The sequence below is a fragment of the Myotis davidii genome, unplaced genomic scaffold (assembly GCF_000327345.1).
Source record: "Myotis davidii unplaced genomic scaffold, ASM32734v1 scaffold363, whole genome shotgun sequence".
Classification (NCBI taxonomy): Eukaryota; Metazoa; Chordata; class Mammalia; order Chiroptera; family Vespertilionidae; genus Myotis; species Myotis davidii.
In genome coordinates this window covers 1,611,556-1,618,363 of record NW_006294069.1, presented here as the reverse complement: position 1 = coordinate 1,618,363, position 6,808 = coordinate 1,611,556, and the positions used below count along the sequence as shown (strand labels likewise).

Below are 6,808 nucleotides of genomic sequence, written 5' to 3'. Positions count from 1 at the left end.
CCCCCTCCTCCCCGTTCCCCTCTCCCCGACCCCGCACTCCTTTCCCCATTCCGGCTCCGTCACCTTCCCGCCCCTCACACTCGGGACGAGAATGCCCTGCCCGGAACAACCCAGCAGCTCCTAGATGGCTTTGGTCACGGTCCAGCGATCGCCTACCCCCAGCACCACCTCCAGCCCCTGCGCCTCGGTGAGTCTCGCCCCGCGGCTGTTCCGCTCGCTTCTGTCACTGCGGCTCCGCTTTGCCTCAACGGGTTTCGGCTTCCTTGGACTGCTGAGCGGTAGTTACTCCTTGGTCTTTTCCCTCCTTCCCTCCCGCAAGAAGCAGGCTGTGGTCTCTGCCTCTTGAACTTCTCCTCTTTTCCTCTATGGAGATCCCCAAAGCATCTGGGGCTGCCGGATGACCGATGCCAATTCCTTTACATCTTGCAGACATTTATGCCTTACACTCACTGCTCACGACCGTTCTTATTCTTGGGTCACGTTTGTATGGCTCGTTAGTTCAGATGCCTATGCCAGTGAGGCATGCTTCCAGCAGGAAAATACCCAGCAACCAGCCTTTTCCTGCTGGGCCCTTCTTTGCCTTCGTTCCTCACCCCACCCCCACGCCTGCACACACTATTCTTTTAGGCTTTATTTTTGAAAATACTTATTTTTTTTTTCAAAATAAAACATTGCATCAGCTGGGGGAAATGGGATCTTTCATTGAAAAGTAATCCAGATGTTTTAGAGGGAAGCAGACCGAATGAAACTATGGGCAATTGGGAAAACCGTCTTGAACGTCCTACAGAACTGTAATTTTTAAAACTGTGCTGGTGGATTTAGTAGTTTCAAGTTGCAAAAAGATAGGCAATAAACACTGTGCCACCTTCCACTGTAAAAAATCGGCTTACTGTTATGTTTATGCATTGACTGGCTTGTAATTTTAACATAGTTTCCTGAATTGCAAAATTTTGTATACAGTGGTGGTTTCTTTCCCCCCCCCCCCCCCTTAAGCTTTCTTTTGCATTTTTGTGTGATCTAATTGACAAATATACCTAATTCTGGAAGTGATTATATTTCAGAGGTTAATTTACCTAGTGTTATTCCAGAGAGCAGAACTAGGATCCTTGGGTAGAAGTTCAGGGAGGCTCATTTCCAATGATTGTAAGCAAGAATTTTGTGACAATGAAGTGGACTGCCTTGCAAAATAGTGAGTGCCCATTGCTGAAAGTATTCAAGCAAAGTCTGGAGGCCTTTTGCAAACTCATTAGTCAACAGAGCCAAATATCAACAGTACAACGATTGAAATTTCTTTTGAGAGCCAAATTTTTAAAACTTGAACTATATAGGTAGGTACATAGTTATTAACTTAATTAGGGTACTCCTAAGGCTTAGGAAGAGCTACACTCAAGGGGCCGAAGAGCCACAGTTTGCCAACCACTGGCCTAGGAGGTGATAGAAAGTATTCCTGGAATGGGGAGACTTCTAAGTCTTTTTCAAAGGTTCTGTGATTTGAAAATAATTGCCCTTCAAAGGTAGACAACAACTTAAGGTCCTCTGAAAACAAGTATCATAGGGATAGAAATTGAATATACAATACTTTATTCTTATATGTGGTACTTTATGCCAGTTTTTGGAAAGTCACTAACATACTATCAGACCATCTTAATTCACTCCACTATTGAACTCTTTGAGGATAGTGGTTGCCAGGATTGATTTTGTTTAAAAAGCAACTGAAGATTAGTAAAATCATGCAAATAAACTAGAAACCAGTATTATAGTGACATAATTTTTCTTGGTCATTGTTGAAAACATTTATGCTATCATAATATATGTACATCAAGTTATACTATTTTTCTTGAGATGAATGATTAGTATACATTAAGACCACATCTATGATTAAATCCATGCCACTTGATATGACTTAATTAGCCAAACTTGGTTATTTTAGAGTCTTTAGGTATGTTAATAGTCACTTTTGACATAAGTAATTAGTCATGTGGTAAGCTCAGTTGCTGAGCTAAATGATATTTCTACATCTACTTGCTATACTAACCTGGTTATTTCAGTTGTTTCTGTGTGGCCCAGGATGTGAAGGAATCCTGGGACTGATGTGCTTGTGTGTGAAACAATCAACATTATTAACATGACTGATGAGCCAATTACCTTTCCCTTTAAATTGTCTTCCCATTTCAGTTCAGCTGAGTCGTCTCTTGGTCCCTGTATTCTAGCCTGTGTTTCAGGATGCTGTCTAAATTGCATATATTTCCTGTTGCACCTTTTGCTCTATGAATAAGTTGAGTTGTTGGTTTTTTTTAAATGAGCAAAAAGAATCTAGAGAGTCATGAAAGGAGAAACTTAATTTTGTAAGGCTGGAAATTTATATTTTTAAATTAATTATAGTAAGCATTTTATTATATGTTTTTACTATAGGAATTTTAAAATTTTAATAGTGTCAGTTTTTCAGTATTCTTTCATTAGGGATTAAACAAATCTATTGATCACCTACTGGGTGTGAATGACTATTATAGATACTAATATTTATGAGAGATATACTTTATCAGGATCATGTAATCAGGGATAGGATGAAGAAAAAAGGCAAGAGGATAGAGGAGAGTGAGGGAAATGATACTGTATGTCCATGAATAGTCAGTTTGTAATGATAAGTATTGTCTGGATTCAGATGAAGATAAATTCACTAGTGGCAAAAGTAATATCAATCTCCAAAACTCTTGTGTCTTTCTCTATGCCAGACATCATGCTAAGTGCTTTACATGGATTGACTGACTCATTTACTCCACAATATGCCCAAGGGAAATTGCTAATATCCCCATCTTACAGATGGAAGAAACGGAGGCAAAGAGCAAATAAGGAATATGCTCAGTGACACTCAGCTGTTGAATCTGTAGTTTAAACCCAGATGTGTCCAACTGGAATCTGCCATCTTTTTCCTTTGTGGTAATCAAAGGGAGTATACAAAATATCTGGCTCTTGAACTAGCCCTTGAAGAATGGGCTGAGTTTCTATAGGTTAAGCTGGAAGCTGGAAAGTAGAGAATATTCCAGGTGGAGAAAAAGCTATATACACCAAGACTTAGAGGCAGAAAAGTACAAGGCATATCTGAAGGCCTTAGGCCCATTTGAAGAAGAATTTGGAAAGAGTAATAGGCAATAAAGGTGAAGAGGCAGCTAGGGCTGCACAGTGACTGCTGGGCTTAGGAGTGTGAACTTGATAGAGAAGATAATGCAACGTCCTCAGGGGGGTTTGGGCAGATATGATCACTGGTGTTTTAAGAAAATCAATCTAGAAGCTGTGGGCTAGAAGAATTGGAGAGAGGGAGAGGCCATGAGTGGATCTAGTTAGAGCAGTGGTTCTCAACCTTGGCTGCACATTAGAATCACCTGGGGATCTTTTTAAAATGCTGATTTCTGGGCCTCATCCTCCAGAAATTCTGTTTCTTTGTTACTAATGTTGTGGCCCCACCCCATAACAAAGAAACAGAATTTCCGGAGGATGAGGCCCAGAAATCATGATTTTAAAAAGATTCCCAGGTGATTCTAATGTGCAGCCAAGGTTGAGAACCACTGAGAGGATGTTACAGTAGCCCAGGTGTGAGATTATAAAGACCTGAATTGGGAATGTGAAGTGATAATGGAAAGAAAGGGGCAGATTTGAAGGATTGTGGAAAAGACACAGAGGACCTGGGGATTGATTGGGTATAGGGAAGGAGGAGTCAGAGATGCCAGCTCTAGGAATATATTGTTATTCCAAGGTCATAAGTGTGTCAGGATGAAGGGGGATTGAAATGGATTCTGAGCATCATTGGGAAGATGCAGTGCCACTTGCTGTTCTAGTGAGTATCACAGTTTCTCTAAATCAGTGGTTCTCAACCTTCCTAATACCGCGACCCTTTAATACAGTTCCTCATGTTGTGGTGACACCCAACCATAAAATTATTTTCGTTGCTACTTCATAACTGTAATGTTGCTACTATTGTGAATCGTGATATAAATATCTGATATGCAGGATATATTTAGGCGACCCCTGTGAAAGGGTCGTTCGACCTCTAAAGGGGTTGCGATCCACAGGTTGAGAGCGCTGCCATACAGACACAGTGAACTGCTACAAAAATCTTTTAGTCTTCTGTAGTGTTTTATATTTCTCAGAATGTTTTTGTGATCATGATCTAAAGCTTTGTAAAGCAGCCTTGTAAGTTATGCAAGACAGGTTACCAAGGTTAAAAGACTTGCTGAGGGTTATAAAACTGGTTGGTGTAAGAACCTGAACTAGAACTAAGTCCCTTGGCTCTTGGTCACATCTCTTTCCATGGTGTGATAAGAGAAACAGCATTAGTTTCTGGTCCCGAGAACTTGACTGCCAGTATAGTAAAGGAACCAAGACTTGAGATACAATCAAGAATCACACTCTCTTTGGAGTTCATTTATATTGTAATCTTGAATACCTAAACTCTTCGCAGATCATTTTTAGGTAATCCCTTTATTTAAAGCCTTGGACATTTAATGTCCTTACTCTCAGAAGATTATAAAATAGGAATGAGAAGTGGCACTGCTGCTAAAGACAGGCTCCTTATAGTTCTGGGAAATGATAACTGTGATGGTTTTACAGCAAGGGAGGAGGAAGAAAACCTGTAGATAGCTGTCCTAAGGAAAAAACAAAGCAGTTACGGAGTACTTAATGTAAGGCCAACTACCCACCTAACATTCAGTATTCCCTCAGAGCTAATATTATATGGTCATATTGATGATCCTGAATATCATAAGAAGGTTTAATCTTGTCTTGTCTTGATTTAAGCAATCAAGATTGAGTAAAGTATATTTTTAGATAGATGTTCATCTAAGTTTCACCAAAGTTTGATGTTTAAAATATACATTTTAATTAATTGGGAAATTTATTTACTATATATCTTATTTCCTGTTTATGATGGATAAATAAGATATTGTTGAATTATATATTTCAAATATGACCCACACCTCTCTCCCTAAGCAGAGAAAATAAAATCATAGCAAATATGAAATATGTGGAATATAATGAACAACATAAACTGATGAACAAAAATAGAACCAGAGTCACAGAAACATCGAATAGACTGTCCAACCTATGAGGGAGGGTGGGGGGTTGTGGGGGGAGTAAGGGGGTAAGAGATCAACGAAAGGACTTGTATGCATGCATATGAGCATAACCAATGGACACAGATGGGGGGAGGGGGGAGTGCCTGTGCTGCAGGGTGGGGGTGGCCAATGGGGATAAAAGGAGACAGATATAATACTATATGTAATGCTTTTTTAAAAAAGAATTTAAATTAAAAAAAGAAAAAAGTTCTAAAATGCAGTTAAATATTTATGCCCAATGATATTCATGTAATGGAATTTACAATAGTAAAACAAAAAAGTTGGAAAATACCAAGATGTTCATCAATAATGGAGTGGTTAGAACAAGTTGTAATATAACTACTCAATGAAGCCACTGAGGTGATATGGCAATACATCTATGATATACATCAAACTTAAAAATGTAAAATTATATATACATCAGCAATTCAAATATGTAAAATATATACACAGCTTTATGGCACATATCTTTTATTCTCTTTTTTTAAAATTTTTTATTAAGTTATTATATATGTGTCCTTATCCCCACATTACCCCCCAACCCCCCAACTCTCTTTTATTCTCTTTATTGTACTTTTCTGTATTTTCCAAATTTCTACAATGGCCATGTATTATTTCTACAGTTTAAAAGAGTTTCTAAAGCTGTCTTCAAAAAATTAAAAAGCATCACTTTTAAGTATTTATGCTTCATATAAATCATCTAGAGGTCCAGTGCATGACATTTTTGCACTGGGGAGGGGGGGTCCCTCAGCCCGGCCTGCATCCTCTCACAGTCTGGGACCCCTCAGGGGATGTCTGCCTGCCAGCTTAGGCCCGCTCCCCTGGGCAGTAGGACATCCCCTGAGGGGTCCTTAGTGCTGCTGTGGAGGCAGGAGCCCGCCACCGCCACTGTGCTTGCCAGCCCCGCTGTGGGAGCACACTGACCACCAGGGGGCAGCTCCTGCATTGAGCGTCTGCCCCCTGGTGGTCAGTGTGCATCACAGCAACCGGTCGTTCTGCTGTTCGGTCAATTTGCATATTAGCCTTTTATTATATAGGATGAGTGAGATCATGTGATATTTATCTTTCTCTTCTCTGACTGGCTTATTTCACTTAGCATAATGCTCTCCAGTTCCATCCATGCTGTTGCATATCGTAAGAATTCCTTCTTTTTTACAGCAGCATAGTATTGCATTGTGTAGATATACCACCATTTTCTAATGGGCACTTAGGCTGTTTCCAAGTCTTAGTTTTTATAAATTGTGGCCCTATGAACATAGGGGTGCATATGTCCTTTCTGATTGGTGTTTCTCTTTTCTTCGGATATATTCCTAGAAGTGGGATTACTGGGTCAAATGGAAGTTCCATTTTTAATTTTTTGAGGAAACACCATACTGTTTTCCGCAGTGACTGCACCAGTCTGCATTCCCAACAACAGTACACAAGGGTTCCCTTTTCTCCACATTCTCACCAAGGCTTGTTGTTTGTTGATTTATTGGTGGTAGCCAGTCTGACAGGTGTGAGGTGATATCTCATTATGGTTTTAATTTGAATCTCTCTGATAATTAGTGACTTTGAGCATTTTTTCATATGTCTCTTGACCATCTGTATGTGCTCTTTCAAAAAGTGTCTATGCAGATCCTTTGACCATTTTTAATTGGATTGTTTATCTTCCTGGTGTTAAGTTGTATAAGTTCTTTACATATTTTGGAAATTATTCA

The 6,808-nt window shown here is 39.6% G+C and overlaps 1 long non-coding RNA gene across 2 annotated transcripts in view; it reads left to right on the top strand.

Annotated features, from left to right (window-relative positions):
- The first annotated feature begins 8 nt into the window (after positions 1-8).
- Positions 9-6,808, top strand: part of LOC102753424 — a 52,714-nt gene continuing 45,914 nt past the window's right edge. For both annotated transcript variants that reach the window (XR_001514605.1, XR_001514604.1), the window contains exon 1: positions 9-187. This is a non-coding gene — a long non-coding RNA (uncharacterized LOC102753424). The remainder of the gene's footprint in view (positions 188-6,808) is intronic.